The sequence below is a fragment of the Panulirus ornatus genome, chromosome 57, assembly GCF_036320965.1.
Source record: "Panulirus ornatus isolate Po-2019 chromosome 57, ASM3632096v1, whole genome shotgun sequence".
Lineage (NCBI taxonomy): Eukaryota > Metazoa > Arthropoda > Malacostraca > Decapoda > Palinuridae > Panulirus > Panulirus ornatus.
In genome coordinates, this window is record NC_092280.1 from 31,362,350 (window position 1) to 31,382,510 (window position 20,161).

The 20,161-nt window shown below is 41.4% G+C and overlaps 1 protein-coding gene across 16 annotated transcripts in view; it reads left to right on the forward strand.

The window, feature by feature from the left end:
- Nucleotides 1-1,183: 1,183 nt before the first annotated feature.
- Nucleotides 1,184-20,161, forward strand: part of LOC139766418 (uncharacterized) — a 79,147-nt gene continuing 60,169 nt past the window's right edge. For 9 of the 16 annotated variants that reach the window (XR_011716882.1, XR_011716886.1, XR_011716889.1 and 6 more), the window contains exons 1-6: nt 1,184-7,138; nt 7,730-7,893; nt 9,616-9,778; nt 13,544-13,654; nt 14,304-14,467; nt 16,004-16,169. The gene's annotated coding sequence lies outside the window, so the exon portion shown is untranslated. The remainder of the gene's footprint in view (nt 7,139-7,729; nt 7,894-9,615; nt 9,779-13,543; nt 13,655-14,303; nt 14,468-16,003; nt 16,170-20,161) is intronic. The other 7 variants (XR_011716888.1, XR_011716887.1, XR_011716880.1 and 4 more) reach the window with 6 other exon arrangements.

Consider the following 20,161-nt stretch of genomic DNA (forward strand, 5'->3'; position numbering starts at 1 on the left):
AAAAACTGGAGGAAGTGAAGTGTTTTAGATATCTGGGAGTGGATCTGGCAGCGGATGGAACCATGGAAGTGGAAGTGGATCATAGGGTGGGGGAGGGGGTGAAAATTCTGGGAGCCTTGAAGAATGTGTGGAAGTCGAGAACATTATCTCGGAAAGCAAAAATGGGTATGTTTGAAGGAATAGTGGTTCCAACAATGTTGTATGGTTGCGAGACGTGGGCTATGGATAGAGTTGTGCGCAGGAGGATGGATGTGCTGGAAATGAGATGTTTTGAGGACAATAATTGGTGTGAGGTGGTTTGATCGAGTAAGTAACGTAAGGGTAAGAGAGATGTGTGGAAATAAAAAGAGCGTGGTTGAGAGAGCAGAAGATGGTGTTTTGAAATGGTTCGGGCACATGGAGAGAATGAGTGAGGAAAGATTGACCAAGAGAATATATGTGTCGGAGGTGGAGGGAACGAGGAGAAGAGGGAGACCAAATTGGAGGTGGAAAGATGGAGTGAAAAAGATTTTGTGTGATCGGGGCCTGAACATGCAGGAGGGTGAAAGGAGGGCAAGGAATAGAGTGAATTGGAGCAATGTGGTATACCGGGGTTGACGTGCTGTCAGTGGATTGAATCAAGGCATGTGAAGCGTCTGGGGTAAACCATGGAAGGCTGTGTAGGTATGTATATTTGCGTGTGTGGACGTATGTATATACATGTGTATGGGGGTGGGTTGGGCCATTTCTCTTGTCTGTTTCCTTGTGCTACCTCGCAAACGCGGGAGACAGCGACAAAAAAAAAAAAAAAAAAAAAAAAAAAAAAAAAAAAAAAAAAAAAAAAAAATTACAGAACCATTAAGCATAAAGTTATGTGAGGAAACCAGCTGTTTACAGTGGCCAACTTGACTAATTCTCTCTCTCTCTCTCCTCTCTCTCTATAATATATATATATATATATATATATATATATATAATTGGGAGGTCGTTTGAATTGAGTTTGAGGACAATAGTGTGGTGTGAGGTGGTTTGATCGAGTAAGTAACGTAAGGGTAAGAGAGATGTGTGGAAATAGAAAGAGCGTGGTTGAGAGAGCAGAAGAGGGTGTTTTGAAATGGTTTGGGCACATGGAGAGAATGAGTGAGGGAAGATTGACCAAGAGGAATATATGTGTCGAGGTGGAGGGAACGAGGAGAAGTGGGAGACCAAATTGGAGGTGGAAAGATGGAGTGAAAAAGATTTTGTGTGATCGGGGCCTGAACATGCAGGAGGGTGAAAGGAGGGCAAGGAATAGAGTGAATTGGAGCAATGTGGTATACCGGGGTTGACGTGCTGTCAGTGGATTGAATCAAGGCATGTGAAGCGTCTGGGGTAAACCATGGAAGGCTGTGTAGGTATGTATATTTGCGTGTGTGGACGTATGTATATACATGTGTATGGGGGTGGGTTGGGCCATTTCTCTTGTCTGTTTCCTTGTGCTACCTCGCAAACGCGGGAGACAGAAAAAAAAAAAAAAAAAAAAAAAATTACATGAACCATAAGCATAAAGTTAGGTGAGGAAACCAGCTGTTACAGTGGCCAACTTGACTAATTCTCTCTCTCTCTCTCTCTCTCTCTCTATATATATATATATATATATATATATATATATATAATTGGGAGGTGAGTTTGAATGGAGAAAAACTGGAGGAAGTGAGGTGTTTTAGATGTCTGGGAGTGGATCTGGCAGCGGATGGAACCATGGAAGTGGAAGTGGATCATAGGGTGGGGGAGGGGGCGAAGGTTCTGGGAGCCTTGAAGAATGTGTGGAAGTCGAGAATATTATCTCGGAAAGCAAAAATGGGTATGTTTGAAGGAATAGTGGTTCCAACAATGTTGTATGGTTGCGAGACGTGGGCTATGGATAGAGTTGTGCGCAGGAGGATGGATGTGCTGGAAATGAGATGTTTGAGGACAATGTGTGGTGTGAGGTGGTTTGATCGAGTAAGTAATGTAAGGGTAAGAGAGATGTGTGGAAATAGAAAGAGCGTGGTTGAGAGAGCAGAAGAGGGTGTTTTGAAATGGTTTGGGCACATGGAGAGAATGAGTGAGGGAAGATTGACCAAGAGGATATATGTGTCAGAGGTGGAGGGAACGAGGAGAAGTGGGAGACCAAATTAGAGGTGGAAAGATGGAGTGAAAAAGATTTTGTGTGATCGGGGCCTGAACATGCAGGAGGGTGAAAGGAGGGCAAGGAATAGAGTGAATTGGATCGATGTGGTATACCGGGGTTGACATGCTGTCAGTGGATTGAATCGGGGCATGTGAAGCGTCTAGGGTAAACCATGGAAAGCTGTGTAGGTATGTATATTTGCGTGTGTGGACGTATGTATATACGTGTGTATGGGGATGGGTTGGGCCATTTCTTTCGTCTGTTTCCTTGCGCTACCTCGCAAACGCGGGAGACAGCGACAAAGCAAAAAATATATATATATATATATATATATATATATATATATATATATATATATATATATATATATATATAGCGCTGCCTCGCTAACGTGGGAGACAGCGACAAAGTATAATAAATAAAAAAATATATATATATTTTTTCCCTGGGGATAAGGGAGAAAGAATACTTCCCACGTATTCCCTGCGTGTCGTAGAAGGCGACTAAAAGGGAAGGGAGCGGGGGGCTGGGAATCCTCCCCTCTCTTTTTTTTTTTTTTTTTTTTTTTTCCCCCAAAAAAGAAGGAACAGAGAAGAGGGCCAGGTGAGGATATTCCCTCAAAGGCCCAGTCCTCTGTTCTTAACGCTACCTCGCTATCGTGGGAAATGGCGAATAGTATGAAAAAAAAAAAAAAAATATATATATATATGCCTGTTCCCTTTGGTAACTTGGGGGTGTCCACTGCAGTCTCCATAACTGGTGAGCTCTGGTGCTGCTTCTTAGCCTTTACTGCTGGCTTGTGGATAGCTCTCACTGCAGGATAATCTAGAGTAGATAAAAATAAGTGAGTTATGAGAGTTAAGTGTTGTCACGTTATATATGGCAAGGAGAGATTGTGTGTTTGTGGACAGAATGCCAGCTATCTATGTGTGGGTGAGTTAGAAAGAGAAGACAACTACTTGACAGTCACTGTAAGTGTTGATTCACTATGCATCCATTGCTAACCCTCCCCATACTGAGGCAGGTAGTACCAGTAATATACCTCCCTGCTCACTGGCTATCTATCAACTTTTACCTATGTAGTCTTCTATCTGTCTTTCTGTATCTCTGATGCCTGTTGCTTCTTTGGAGGAACTCCCTCAAGGGGATGGCCATAGCAAAAGCCTCCATAATTGAACTCTATTACAGCAGCTTATCCTTTAGTGGCTTACCCACAGCAGTCCATTGGCAGAGGGGAACTCAAGCACAGCGTTTTCAGAGGCAACTACCTAACATTTATTATATTTATTTGTTTTGCTTTGTCGTTGTCTCGCGTTAGCGAGGTAGTGCAAGGAAACAGACGAAAGAATGGCCCAACCCACCCACATACACATGTATATACATACACTTCCACACACACAAATATGCATACCTATACATCTCAACATATACATATATATATACACACAGACATGTACATATATACACATGTACATATTTCAACAGACATGTACATATATACACATGTACATAATTCATACTGTCTGTCTTTATTCATTCCCATCACCACCTCGCCACAATGAAATAACAACCCCCTCCCCCCTCATGTGTGCGAGGTAGTGCTAGGAAAAGACAACAAAGGCCACATTCGTTCACACTCGGTCTGTAGCTGTCATGTAATAATGCACCGAAACCACAGCTCCCTTTCCACATCCAGGCCCCACAGAACTTTCCATGGTTTACCCCAGACACTTCACATGCTCTGGTTCAATCCATTGACAACATGTTGCCCCGGTATACCACATCGTTCCAATTCACTCTATTCCTTGCACGCCTTTCACCCTCCTGCATGTTCAGGCCCCGATCACTCAAAATCTTTTTCACTCCATCTTTCCACCTCCAATTTGGTCTCCCACTTCTCACTCCCTCCACCTCTGACACATATATCCTCTCTGTCAATCTTTCCTCATTCGTTCTCTCCATGTGACCAAACCAATTCAAAACACCCTCTTCTGCTCTCTCAACCACACTCTTTTTATTACCACACATCTCTTTTACCCTATTATTACTTACTCGATCAAACCACCTCACTTCACATATTGTCCTCAAACATCTCATTTCCAGCACATCCACCCTCCTCCGCACAACTCTATCCATAGCCCATGCCTTGCAACCATATAACATTGTTGGAACCACTATTCCTTCAAACATACCCATTTTTGCTTTCCGAGATAATGTTCTCGACTTCCACACATTCTTCAATGCTCCCAGAATTTTCGCCCCCTCCCCCACCCTATGATTTACTTCACCTAACATTTATATATATAGAGAATAGATGTGAGGGGATATGGTCTTTCTTCATGTTTCCTGGTGCATCTTCGCTGACAGAGGGTGGCGATTCTGTTTCCTGATGGACAGGGTGATGCTGGAATGGATAAAGGTGAGCAAGTATGAATATGTACATGTATTTACTTATTTATCCCTAGGGATAGGGGAGAAAGAATACTTCCCACGTATTCCCTGTGTCGTAGAAAGCGACTAAAGGGGGCAGGAGCGTGGGGCTGGAAACCCCCTCCTTGTATTTAAATTTCTAAAAGGGGAATGTATATGTGCGTGTGTGGGCATTTATGTATACGTGCATATGGGTAGGTTGGGCCATTTCTCGTTTCTTTCCTTGCGCTACCTCGCTAACGCGGGAGATGGTGGTTAAGTATGATAAAAAGATAAGATCAAATAATTGATTTATTTTATTTATTTATTATGCTTGATAGGCGTTTCCCTTTGTCAGCATCAGGAAACAGACAAGAAAAACCCATTCACTCATATATGCATATACATGCATGTTCATACACTTACATATACATACATTTACTTATATACATACACTTACACAGACTTATATACACAAGGACATGTTCATACTTGCTCTTCTTCATCCATTCCCAGTGCCACCCTGCCCACAGGAAACAGCATCACCATCCCATTCATCAGTGAGGTAGTCCCAGGAAGACAGACAAGAACAGGTCGCATTCATTCACATGTGTAATGCACTGAAACCACAATTCCCTATCCACATTTAGGCACCATACACCTTTCCATGGTTTACCCCAAATGTTTCACATTCCCTGGTTCAGTCCATTAACAGCACATCAGCCTGTTCAGTCCATTGACAGCACATCAACCCCAGTATACCACATTGTTCCAGTTCACTCTATTCCTTGCACGCCTCACCCTCCTGCATGTTCAGGTCCCAATCATGCAAAATCTTTTTCACTCTATCCTTCCACCTCCAGTTTGGTTTCCTGCTAATCCTTTTCCCTCCACCTCTGACATATATATCCTCTTTGTCAGCCTTTCCTCACTCGTTCTTTCCATATGTCCATACTATTTCAACCTCCTCTTCTGCTCTCTCAACCACATTCTTTTTATTACCACATCTCTTTCTTACCCTTTCATTACTAACTTGATCAAACCACCTCGCACCACATCTTGTCCTGAAGCATGTAATTCCCACCACATCCTCCCTTCATACAATCCTATTTGTAACCCATGTCTTCATCTCTCCCAGAACCTTCGCCCCCTCCCTCACCCTATGACTCTTTCACTTCCATAGTTCCATTTACTGCCAAGGCCATTCCCAGGTATTTAAAACCCTTCACTTCCAGTTTTTCTCCATTCAAACTTACATCCCAACTAACTTATCCTCCAACCCTACTGAACCCTTACTCATTCTTAATTACTTTCAACTTTCTCCTTTCACCCACTGATGATAACAGTGCTGGTGGCTGATTCGGGTGAGAAACTGCAGAAGTTGGTGACTGAGTTTGGTAAAGAGTGTGAAAGAAGCAAATTGAGAGTAAATGCGAAAAAGAGCAAGGTTATTTGGTTCCATAGGGTTGAGGGGTAAGTTAATTGGGAGGTAAGTTTGAATGGAGAAAACTGGAGGAAGTGAAGTGTTTTATTATCAGGGAGTGGGCTTAGCAGTGGATGGAACCATGCTCTTATTCACATTTCCTCACAACATTCTTCTTTCACAGTTTTCCAAACTCAGTCACCAACTTCTGCAGATTCTCTCTCAAATCAGCCACTAGAGCAATATCATTATTTCCTCTTTAGCGAGGTAGTGCTAGGAACAGTTGAAGGCAATATCCACTTACATCCAATCTCAAGCTATTATGTTTAATTCGGTGAAACCACAGCTAGCTATTTACATCCAGGCCATGCAAGATTTTCCATGATTTACCCCTGATGTTTTACATGCTGTGGTTCAGAGCATTGACAGCACGTTGATCCCAGTATAAAACAATAGACCAGAAAAATTCTCTCTCTCTCTCTCTCTCTCTCTAGGCAGTGCAAGACATTCTATGGTTTACCCCAGATGTTTCACATGCTGTGGTTCAGAGCATTGACAGCACGTTGATCCCAGTATAAAACAATAGACCAGAAAAATTCTCTCTCTCTCTCTCTCTCTCTCTCTCTCTCTCTCTCTCTCTCTCTCTCTCTCTCTCTCTCTCTCTCTCTCTCTAGGCAGTGCAAGACATTCTATGGTTTACCCCAGATGTTTCACATGCTGTGGTTCAGAGCTTTGACAGCACGTTGATCCCAGTATAAAAGACCAGAAATCTCTCTCTCTCTCTCTCTCTCTCTCTAATGGATTGCATATGCATATCAATGAATCCTTTCATATAATTAAGTTGATGTCAATATGACGATGTATTTCTATATCAAACTTTTCATTTAATGAGAAAACAGTGATGCATAGCTCATCTTAAGGTATGTTGATATTTTACTGATAACAAGACTAAATTCTTTTAGTTGTATGAGGTTATTTGTCTCTCAGTTGGAATTGTTTGTTTTTGCATAGGTGGTCTAGCTCTACGTATCTGAACTGCAGCATCACTGCTGAGACACTGCACTTGAACACGAGAATTTGTATCATTTACATCTGTAAGAGCACCACATGGGTCACTGATATAAGCATATCAGTGACAATTAGTGCTCCGTACTCCATACTCTTCATTCATGATTGTAAGTAAACTTTTAAAAATATTTTGCCATTTGATTTTTTTGTGGTAGGGTCACATTTCCTGCTATCTTTTTTAACCTTTGTCTAAATATGTCCCTGTACTTTCATGGAATATTACTATAAAATGGGATACTATGTGCTCTTAAGATCAGTTCACTACAATTTTCGTATTAGTATGGAGATAAAGCTCAGTATGATCATTTTTATCATTTAGATTTATCACCAGATGGTGTTTTAATGTTTGGGAAGGACTTGTTAATATGAAAAGTCATATTTTCAAGTATATAAGGAATCTGCTGTAAAGTGAAAAGGACTACATAAGTGAGGAAAATCATGTTTCACTTTTAGTATGTTGGTCATGGATAGGGATGTGTTCTGTGAGAGGTTCTTATAATATTTCATTTTATTTTATTGGTATGAAAGATAACAATAAAAGTACTGAGATATTTTTGTAATTTTGAATTATGATTGCTATCTTCTTTCCCTGACCTAAGAAAATTGAGGGTAATGAAGATTCTGGTAATGAGACTATAAATTCTTTTATTTGCATGAAGTTATTTGTCTCACAGTTGGAATTGTTTCTTTTTGCATAGGTGGTCTATCCCTACGTATCTGAACTGCAGCATCACTGCTGAGACACTGCACTTGAACACAAGAATTTTTATCGTTTGCATCTGTAACAGCACCACTTAGGCTTTTGATATAAGCATATCAGTGACAATTAGTGTTGCTTACTCCATACTGTTCATTCATGATTGTAAGTACACTTATAGAATATTTTGCCATTTGATTTGTTGTGGTATGGTCACAGTTTTCTTCATTTTATTTTATTATGAAAGATAACAATAAAAGTACTGAGATATTTTTGTAATTTTGAATTATGATTGCTATCCTCTTTCCCTGACCTATGAAAATTGAGGATAATGAAGATTCTGATAAGACTGTAAATTCTTGTATTTGCAAAAAGTTAATTGTATTACAGTTGGAATTTTTTTTTTGCATAGGTGGTCTAGTTCTGCGTATCAGAACTGCAGGATCACTGCTGAGACACCGATCTTTTACACAAGAACTTGTATCATTTACATCTGTAAGAGCACCACTTGGGCCTTTTGATATAAGCATATCAGTGACAATTAGTGTTGCTACTCCATACTGTTCATTCATAATTATAAGTACACTTATAGAATATTTTGGCATTTGATTTTTTGTGGTATGATCATGTTTTCCTTCATTCTATTTTTTGGGTATGAAAGATAGTAACAAAGAAGTATAGAGAGGGAGGTAAGTTTGAATAGAGAAAAACTGGAGGAAGTGAAGTGTTTTAGATATCTGGGAGTGGTTTTGCAGCTGATGGAACCATGGAAGCGGAAGCGATTCATGGGGTGGGGAGGGAACAAAGGTTCTGGGAGTGTTGAAGAATTTGTGGAAGGCGAGAACATTATGTCAGAAAGCAAAAATGGGTGTGTTTGAAGGAATAGTGGTTCCAACAATGTTATATGGTTGCGAGGCATGGGCACTAGATGGGGTTGTGCAGTGGAGAGTGGATGTGTTGGAAATGAGATGTTTAAGGACATTATGTGATGTGAGGTGGTTTGTTCGAGTAAGTAATGAAAGGTTGAGAGAGATGTGTGGTAATAGAAAGAGTGTGGTTGAGGGAGCAGAAGAGGGTGTATTGAAATGGTTTGGTCCCATTGAGAGAATGAGTGAGGAAAGATTGACAAAGAGGATATATGCATCAGAGGTGGAGGGAATGAGGAAAAGTAGGAGACCAAATTGGAGGTAGAAGGATGGAGTGAAAAAGATTTTGAGCAATCGGGGCCTGAACATACAGGAGGGTGAAAGGCGTGGAAGGAATAGAGGGAATTGGAATGATGTGGTATACCGGGATCGATGTGCTGTCAATGGATTGAACCAGGGCATTTGAAGCATCTGGGTTAAACCATGAAAAGTTTTGTGGGGCCTAGATGTGGAAAGGGAGCTGTGGTTTCGGTGCATTACACATGACAGCTAGAGTCTGAGTGTGAATGAATGTGGCCTTTGTTCTTAGTGCTACCTCATGCGCATGATGGGGGAGGGGGGTGTCATTTCATTGTGGTGGGATGGCGACGGTAATGGATGAAGGCAGCATGTATGAATATGTTCATGTGTGTATATGTATGTTTGTTTATGTATGTATGTGTTGAAATGTATAGGTATGTATATGTGCGTGTGTGGGCGTTTATGTATATACATGTGTACGTGGGTTGTTTGGGCCATTCTTTCGTCTGTTTCCTTGCGCTACCTCTCTAACATGGGAGACAGCAACAAAGTATAATGTAAAGATATAATATACAGATATTTTTATAATTTTGAATGATGATTGCTATCTTCATTCCCCAAACTAAGAAAATTGAGGATAATGAAGATTTTGGTAGACTAAATTCTTTTTATTTGGATGAAGTTATTTTTCTCATAGTTGTAATTGTTTCTTTTTGCATAGGTGGTCTAGCAATATGTATCTGAACTGCAGCATCACTGATGAGACACTGCACTCAAACACAAGAATTTGTAGATTTACATCTGTAAGAGCACCACATGGGTCACTGATATAAGGAAATCAGTGACAATTAGTGTTGCATACTCCATACTCTTCATTCATAATTGTAAGTAAACTTATGAAATATTTTGCCATTTGATTTTTTGTGGTTGGATCTCGTGTTTTCCCCACTATCTTTTTTAATATTTATATTTTTATTATACTTTGTCGCTGTCTCCCGCGTTTGCGAGATAGCACAAGGAAACAGACGAAAGAAATGGCCCAACCCCCCCCATACACATGTATATACATACGTCCACACACGCAAATATACATACCTACACAGCTTTCCATGGTTTACCCCAGACGCTTCACATGCCTTGATTCAATCCACTGACAGCACGTCAACCCCGGTATACCACATCGCTCCAATTCACTCTATTCCTTGCCCTCCTTTCACCCTCCTGCATGTTCAGGCCCCGATCACACAAAATCTTTTTCACTCCATCTTTCCACCTCCAATTTGGTCTCCCTCTTCTCCTCGTTCCCTCCACCTCCGACACATATATCCTCTTGGTCAATCTTTCCTCACTCATTCTCTCCATGTGCCCAAACCACTTCAAAACACCCTCTTCTGCTCTCTCAACTACGCTCTTTTTATTTCCACACATCTCTCTTACCCTTACGTTACTCACTCGATCAAACCACCTCACACCACACATTGTCCTCAAACATCTCATTTCCAGCACATCCATCCTCCTGCTCACAACTCTATCCATAGCCCACGCCTCGCAACCATACAACATTGTTGGAACCACTATTCCTTCAAACATACCCATTTTTGCTTTCCGAGATAATGTTCTTGACTTCCACACATTCTTCAAGGCCCCCAGAATTTTCGCCCCCTCCCCCACCCTATGATCCACTTCCGCTTCCATGGTTCCATCCGCTGCCAGATCCACTCCCAGATATCTAAAACACTTCACTTCCAGTTTTTCTCCCTTCAAACTCACCTCCCAATTGACTTGACCCTCAACCCTACTGTACCTAATAACCTTGCTCTTATTCACATTTACTCTTAACTTTCTTCTTCCACACACTTTACCAAACTCAGTCACCAGCTTCTGCAGTTTCTCACATGAATCAGCCACCAGCGCTGTATCATCAGCGAACAACAACTGACTCACTTCCCAAGCTCTCTCATCCCCAACAGACTTCATACTTGCTCCTCTTTCCAAAACTCTTGCATTTACCTCCCTAACAACCCCATCCATAAACAAATTAAACAACCATGGAGACATCACACACCCCTGCCGCAAACCTACATTCACTGAGAACCAATCACTTTCCTCTCTTCCTACACGTACACATGCCTTACATCCTCGATAAAAACTTTTCACTGCTTCTAACAACTTGCCTCCCACACCATATATTCTTAATACCTTCCACAGAGCATCTCTATCAACTCTATCATATGCCTTCTCCAGATCCATAAATGCTACATACAAATCCATTTGCTTTTCTAAGTATTTCTCACATACATTCTTCAAAGCAAACACCTGATCCACACATCCTCTACCACTTCTGAAACCACACTGCTCTTCCCCAATCTGATGCTCTGTACATGCCTTCACCCTCTCAATCAATACCCTCCCATATAATTTACCAGGAATACTCAACAAACTTATACCTCTGTAATTTGAGCACTCACTCTTATCCCCTTTGCCTTTGTACAATGGCACTATGCACACATTCCGCCAATCCTCAGGCACCTCACCATGAGTCATACATACATTAAATAACCTTACCAACCAGTCAACAATACAGTCACCCCCTTTTTTCATAAATTCCACTGCAATACCATCCAAACCTGCTGCCTTGCCGGCTTTCATCTTCCGCAAAGCTTTCACTGCCTCTTCTCTGTTTACCAAATCATTTTCCCTAACCCTCTCACTTTGCACACCACCTCGACCAAAACACCCTATATCTGCCACTCTATCATCAAACACATTCAACAAACCTTCAAAATACTCACTCCATCTCCTTCTCACATCACCACTACTTGTTATCACCTCCCCATTTGCGCCCTTCACTGAAGTTCCCATTTGCTCCCTTGTCTTACGCACTTTACGCCCCTGTGTACCACATCATTCCAATTCACTCTATTCCTTGCATGCCTCTCACCCTCATGTATATTCAGGCCCCGATTGCTCAAAATCTTTTTCACTCCATCTTTCCACCTGCAATTTGGTCTCCTGCTTCTCCTTGCTCCTTCCACCTCTGACACATATATCCTCTCTGCCATTCCTTCCTAATTCATTCTCTCCATATGTCCAAACCATTTCAACACACCCTCTTCTGCTCTCTCAACGACACACATTTTATTTCCACACATCTCCCACCCTTTCATTACTTATTTGATCAAACCCCCTTGCACCACATATTGTCCTCAAACATTTCATTTCCAATACATCAAGTCCTTACAACCATACAACTCCTTGCAACCATACAACATTGTTAGAACTACTATTTCTTCAAACAACCCATTATTGCTCTTTGAAATGTTTTTTTCTTTTTCCACATTCATCATTGTTCCCAGAAGGGTCACCCTCTCCCCCACCCTGTGACTCACTTCTGCTTCCATGGTTCCATTTGCTGCTAAGTCCACTCCTAGATATCTAAAACACTTCTTTTTTTCTCTGTCCAAACTCACATCCCCATTAGCTTATCTCTCAACTCTGCTGATCGTAATAACCTTGCTCTTATTCACATTTACTCTCGACTTTCTTCTTTCACAGAGTTTTCCAAACTCAGTCACCAACTTCTATAGTTTCTTACTCGAATCAACCACTAGAGCTGTATCATTGGCATTTCCTGTGTTAGTGAGGTAGTGCTAGGAAGAGATGAAGGCAACATCCACTTATGTCTAATCTCAAGCTGTTATGTTTAATGCAATGAAAACACAGCTTGCTATTTACATCCAGGCCATGCAGGACTTTCTATGGTTTACCCCAGATGTTTCTCATGCTGTGGTTCAGGGCATTGACAGCACATTGATATCTCTCTCTCTCTCTCTCTCTCTCTCTCTCTCTCTCTCTCTCTCTCTCTCTCTCTCTCTCTCTCTCTCTCTCTCTCTCTCTCTCTCTCTCTCTCTCTCTCTCTCTCTCTCTCTCTCTCTCTCTCTCTCTCTCTCTCTCTCTCTCTCTCTCTCTCTCTCTCTCTCTCTCTCTCTCTCTCTCTCTCTCTCTCTCTCTCTCTCTCTCTCTCTCTCTCTCTCTCTCTCTCTCTCTCTCTCTCTCTCTCTCTCTCTCTCTCTCTCTCTCTCTCCTCTCTCTCTCTCTCTCTCTCTCTCTCTCTCTCTCTCTCTCTCTCTCTCTCTCTCTCTCTCTCTCTCTCTCTCTCTCTCTCTCTCTCTCTCTCTCTCTCTCTCTCTCTCTCTCTCTCTCTCTCTCTCTCTCTCTCTCTCTCTCTCTCTCTCTCTCTCTCTCTCTCTCTCTCTCTCTCTCTCTCTCTCTCTCTCTCTCTCTCTCTCTCTCTCTCTCTCTCTCTCTCTCTCTCTCTCTCTCTCTCTCTCTCTCTCTCTCTCTCTCTCTCTCTCTCTCTCTCTCTCTCTCTCTCTCTCTCTCTCTCTCTCTCTCTCTCTCTCTCTCTCTCTCTCTCTCTCTCTCTCTCTCTCTCTCTCTCTCCATGCTTATCACTGAATGCTTTTATAAAGTATAGCTAATGTCAATATGACATTATGTATTTCTATATAAAACTTTTTTTTTATTAAGAAAATGATGTTGCATAGTTCAGCTGAAGATATGTTGATAATATTTTACTGATAACAAGACTGTAAATTCTTTTAGTTGTATGAATTTATTTATCTCTATTGGAATTGTTTATTTCATAGGTGTTCTAGTTTGGCTCTACGCATCTGGACTGCAGCATCACTACTGAGACACACTTGAACACAAGAATTTGTATCATTTACTTCCGTAAGAGCACCACATGGATCACTGATGTAAGCATATCAGTGACAATTAGTGTTGCTTACTCCATACTGTTCATTCATGATTGTAAATTATAAAATGTTTTGCCATTTGATTTTTTTGTGGTAGGGTTACATTTCCTGCTATCTTTTTTAACATTTGTCTAAATATGTCTGGTTACTTTCATGAATTATTACTATAAAATGGGATATCATGTGTGTTCTTAAGATCATCTCACTACAATTTTCGTATTAGTATGGAAATAAAGCTCGGTATGATCATTTTTGTCATTTAGATTTAGCATCAGATGGTGTTTTAATGTCTGGGAAGGACTTGTTAATATAAAAAGCCATATTTTTAAGTATATAAGGAATCTGCTGTAAAGTGAAAAGGACTTGCATAAGTGAGGAAAATCATATTTCACTTTTAGTTTGTTGGTCATGGGTAGGGATGTGTGTGTTTTGTGAGAGGTTCTCATAATGTTTCATTGTATTTATTGGTATGAAAGATAATAGCAATAGAAGCGCAGAGATATTTTTATAATTTTGAATGATGATTGCTATCTTCTTTCCCCGACCTATGAAAATTGAGGATAATGAAGATTCTGATAACGAGACTGTAAATTCTTTTATATTCATGAAATTATTTCTCTCACAGTTGGAATTGTTTCTTTTCGCATAGGTGGTCTAGCTCTACATATCTGAACTGTAGCATCACTGCTGAGACACTGCACTTGAACACAAGAATTTTTATCATTTACATCTGTAACAGCACCACTTGGGCCACTGATATAAGCATATCAGTGACAATTAGTGTTGCTTACTTCATCCTGTTCATTCGTGATTGTAAGTAAACTTGTAGAATATTTTGCCATTTGATTTGTTGTAGTGTGATCACGTTTTTCTTCCTGCTATCTATTTTAACATTTGTCTAAACATGTCGCTGTACTTTAATGAAATATTACTATAAAATGGGATGCCATGTGTTCTAAAAATGAAATGGGACACCATGTGTTGTTAAGATCATTGCACTACAGTTTTCTTATTAGTATGAAGATAAATCTCAGTGTGATCATTTTAATCATTTAAATTTATCACCTCCTGGTGTATTAATATTTGGGAAGGACTCGTTAATATAAAAAGTCATATTTTCAAGTATCCAAGGAAAGTCCTATAATGTGAAAAAGACTTACATAAGTGAGGAAAGATTGACAAAGCGGATGTATGTGTCAGAGGTGGAGGGAACAAGGAGATGCAGGAGACCAAATTGGAGGTGGAAGGATGAAGTGAAAAAGATTTTGAGTGATCAGGGCCTGAACATACAAAAGGGTGAGAGGTGTGGAAGGAATAGTGTGATTTGGAATGATGTGGTATACCAGGGTTGACGTGATGTCAATGGACTGAACTTAGCACTGCCCCACCCCATAGGAAACAACATCGCTACCTCCTGCTTCAGTTTTATAGTGCCAAGAAGACAGACAAAAAAAAAGGCCACATTCATTCAGTCTCTGGCTGTCATGTGTAATGCACTGAAACCACAGCTCCCTTTCCACATCCAGGTCCTACAAAACTTACCATGGTTTACCCCAGGTGTTTTACATACCCTGGTTCAGTCCATTGACAGCATGTCAACTCCGGTATACTACCTCATTCCAATTTGCTCTTTCCCTTGCACTCATTTTGCCCTCAAGTATGTTCAGGCCCCAATCTCTCAAAATCTTTTTCACTCCATCCTTTCACCTCCAATTTTGTTCCCTGTTTCTCCTTGTTAACCTCCACCTCTGACTTATATATCCTTTGTCAATCTTTCCTCTCTCATTCTCCATATGTCCAGACCTTTTCAACACGCCCTCATCTGCTCTCTCAGCCACACTTTGTATCACATCTCTCTTATTCTTTCATTATTTATTCGATCAAACTATGATACACCACATATTGTCCTCAAACATTTAATTTCCAACACATCCACTCTCCTTACAACCCTCTCTGTAGCCCATGCCTTGCAACCATATAATACTGTTAGAAATACTTTTCCTTCAAACAACCCATTTTTCTGTCTCGGATAATGTTTTCTCCTTCCACACATTCTTCATTGCTCCCAGAAAAGTCGCCCTGCCCCCCATCCTGTGATTCGCTTTCTCTTCCATGGTTCCATTTGCTGCTAAGTCCACTCCTAGATATCTAAAACACTTACAAACTTACATCCCAGTTAGCTTGTCCCATAACCCTACTATTTCTGTATAAAACTTTTTTTTATTAAGAAAATGATGTTGCATAGTTCAGCTGAAGATATGTTGATAATATTTTACTGATAATAAGACTGTAAATTCTTTTAGTTGTATGAAATTATTGTCTCTATTGGAATTGTTTGCTATTATATAGGTGGTCTAGCTTGTCTCTACGCATCTGGACTGCAGCATCACTACTGAGACACACTTGAACACAAGAATTTGTATCATTTACATCTGTAAGAGCACCACATGGGTCAGTGATATAAGCATATCAGTGACAATTAGTGTTGCTTACTCCATACTGTTCATTCATGATTGTAAGTTAACTTATAATTTTTTTTTTTTTTTTTTTTTTTTTTTTTTTTTTTTGTCGCTGTCTCCTGTGTTTGCGAGGTAGCGCAAGGAAACAGACGAAAGAAATGGCCCAACCCACCCCCATACACATGTATATACATACGTCCACACACGCAAATATACATACCTACACAGCTTTCCATGGTTTACCCCAGACGCTTCACATGCCCCGATTCAATCCACTGACAGCACGTCAACCCCGGTATACCACATCGCTCCAATTCACTCTATTCCTTGCCCTCCTTTCACCCTCCTGCATGTTCAGGCCGCGATCACACAAAATCTTTTTCACTCCATCTTTCCACCTCCAATTTGGTCTCCCTCTTCTCGTTCCCTCCACCTCTGACACATATATCCTCTTGGTCAATCTTTCCTCACTCATTCTCTCCATGTGCCCAAACCATTTCAAAACACCCTCTTCTGCTCTCTCAACCACGCTCTTTTTATTTCCACACATCTCTCTTACCCTTACGTTACTTACTCAATCAAACCACCTCACACCACACATTGTCCTCAAACATCTCATTTCCAGCACATCCATCCTCCTGCGCACGACTCTATCCATAGCCCACGCCTCGCAACCGTACAACATTGTTGGAACCACTATTCCTTCAAACATACCCATTTTTGCTTTCCGAGATAATGTTCTCGACTTCCACACATTCTTCAAGGCTCCCAGCATTTTCGCCCCCTCCCCCACCCTATGATCCACTTCTGCTTCCATGGTTCCATCCGCTGCTAGATCCACTCCCGGATATCTAAAACACTTCACTTCCTCCAGTTTTTCTCCATTCAAACTTACCTCCCAATTGACTTGACCCTCAACCCTACTGTTCCTAATAACCTTGCTCTTATTCACATTTACTCTTAACTTTCTTCTTCCACACACTTTTCCAAACTCAGTCACCAGCTTCTGCAGTTTCTCACATGAATCAGCCACCAGCGCTGTATCATCAGCCATTTGATTTTTTTGTGGTAGGGTTACATTTCCTGCTATCTTTTTTAACGTTTGTCTAAATATGTCCGTATACTTTCATGGGGATAGGGGTGAAAGAATACTTCCCACGTATTCCTCGCGTGTCGTAGAAAGCGACTAGAGGGGACGGGAGCGGGGGGCCGGAAATCCTCCCCTCCTTGTATTAACTTTCTAAAATGGGAAACAGAAGAAGGAGTCACGCGGGGAGTGATCATCCTCCTCGAAGGCTCAGAGTGGGGTGCCTAAATGTGTGTGGATGTAACCAAGATGTGAAAAAAGGAGAGATAGGTAGTATGTTTGAGGAAAGGAACCTGGATGTTTTGGCTCTGAGTGAAACGAAGCTCAAGGGTAAAGGGGAAGAGTGGTTTGGAAATGTCTGGGGAGTGAAGTCAGGGGTTAGTGAGAGGACAAGAGCAAGGGAAGGAGTAGCAATACTCCTGAAACAGGAGTTGTGGGAGTATGTGATAGAATGTAAGAAAGTAAATTCTCGATTAATATGGGTAAAATTGAAAGTTGATGGAGAGAGGTGGGTGATTATTGGTGCATATGCACCTGGGCATGAGAAGAAAGATCATGAGAGGCAAGTGTTTTGGGAGCAGCTAAATGAGTGTGTTAGCGGTTTTGATGCACGAGACCGGGTTATAGTGATGGGTGATTTGAATGCAAAGGTGAGTAATGTGGCAGTTGAGGGAATAATTGGTATGCATGGGGTGTTCAGTGTTGTAAATGGAAATGGTGAAGAGCTTGTAGATTTATGTGCTGAAAAAGGACTGATGATTGGGAATACCTGGTTTAAAAAGCGAGATATACATAAGTATACTTATGTAAGTAGGAGAGATGGCCAGAGAGCGTTATTGGATTACGTGTTAATTGACAGGCGTGCGAAAGAGAGACTTTTGGATGTTAATGTGCTGAGAGGTGCAACTGGAGGGATGTCTGATCATTATCTTGTGGAGGCTAAGGTGAAGATTAGTATGGGTTTTCAGAAAAGAGGAGTGAATGTTGGGGTGAAGAAGGTGGTGAGAGTAAGTGAGCTTGGGAAGGAGACCTGTGTGGGGAAGTACCAGGAGAGACTGTGTACAGAATGGAAAAAGGTGAGAACAATGGAAGTAAGGGGAGTCGGGGAGGAATGGGATGTATTTAGGGAATCAGTGATGGATTGCGCAAAAGATGCTTGTGGCATGAGAAGAGTGGGAGGTGGGCTGTTTAGAAAGGGTAGTGAGTGGTGGGATGAAGAAGTAAGAGTATTAGTGAAAGAGAAGAGAGAGGCATTTGGACGATTTTTGCAGGGAAAAAATGCAATTGAGTGGGAGAAGTATAAAAGAAAGAGACAGGAGGTCAAGAGAAAGGTGCAAGAGGTGAAAAAAAGGGCAAATGAGAGTTGGGGTGAGAGACTATCAGTAAATTTTAGGGAGAATAAAAAGATGTTCTGGAAGGAGGTAAATAGGGTGCGTAAGACAAGGGAGCAAATGGGAACTTCAGTGAAGGGCGTAAATGGGGAGGTGATAACAAGTAGCGGTGATGTGAGAAGGAGATGGAATGAGTATTTTGAAGGTTTGTTGAATGTGTCTGATGACAGAGTGGCAGATATAGGGTGTTTTGGTCGAGGTGGTGTGCAAAGTGAGAGGGTTAGGGAAAATGATTTGGTAAACAGAGAAGAGGTAGTAAAAGCTTTGCGGAAGATGAAAGCCGGCAAGGCAGCAGGTTTGGATGGTATTGCAGTGGAATTTATTAAGAAAGGGGGTGACTGTATTGTTGACTGGTTGGTAAGGTTATTTAATGTATGTATGACTCATGGTGAGGTGCCTGAGGATTGGCGGAATGCGTGCATAGTGCCATTGTACAAAGGCAAAGGGGATAAGAGTGAGTGCTCAAATTACAGAGGTATAAGTTTGTTGAGTATTCCTGGTAAATTATATGGGAGGGTATTGATTGAGAGGGTGAAGGCATGTACAGAGCATCAGATTGGGGAAGAGCAGTGCGGTTTCAGAAGTGGTAGAGGATGTGTGGATCAGGTGTTTGCTTTGAAGAATGTATGTGAGAAATACTTAGAAAAGCAAATGGATTTGTATGTAGCATTTATGGATCTGGAGAAGGCATATGATAGAGTTGATAGAGATGCTCTGTGGAAGGTATTAAGAATATATGGTGTGGGAGGCAAGTTGTTAGAAGCAGTGAAAAGTTTTTATCGAGGATGTAAGGCATGTGTACGTGTAGGAAGAGAGGAAAGTGATTGGTTCTCAGTGAATGTAGGTTTGCGGCAGGGGTGTGTGATGTCTCCATGGTTGTTTAATTTGTTTATGGATGGGGTTGTAAAGGAGGTAAATGCAAGAGTCCTGGAAAGAGGGGCAAGTATGAAGTCTGTTGGGGATGAGAGAGCTTGGGAAGTGAGTCAATTGTTGTTCGCTGATGATACAGCGCTGGTGGCTGATTCATGTGAGAAACTGCAGAAGCTGGTGACTGAGTTTGGTAAAGTGTGTGGAAGAAGAAAGTTGAGAGTAAATGTGAATAAGAGCAAGGTTATTAGGTACAGTAGGGGTGAGGGTCAAGTCAATTGGGAGGTGAGTTTGAATGGAGAAAAACTGGAGGAAGTGAAGTGTTTTAGATATCTGGGAGTGGATCTGTCAGCGGATGGAACCATGGAAGCGGAAGTGGATCATAGGGTGGGGGAGGGGGCGAAAATTTTGGGAGCCTTGAAAAATGTGTGGAAGTCGAGAACATTATCTCGGAAAGCAAAAATGGGTATGTTTGAGGGAATAGTGGTTCCAACAATGCTGTATGGTTGCGAGGCGTGGGCTATGGATAGAGATGTGCGCAGGAGGATGGATGTGCTGGAAATGAGATGTTTGAGGACAATGTGTGGTGTGAGGTGGTTTGATCGAGTAAGTAACGTAAGGGTAAGAGAGATGTGTGGAAATAAAAAGAGCGTGGTCGAGAGAGCAGAAGAGGGTGTTTTGAAATGGTTTGGGCACATGGAGA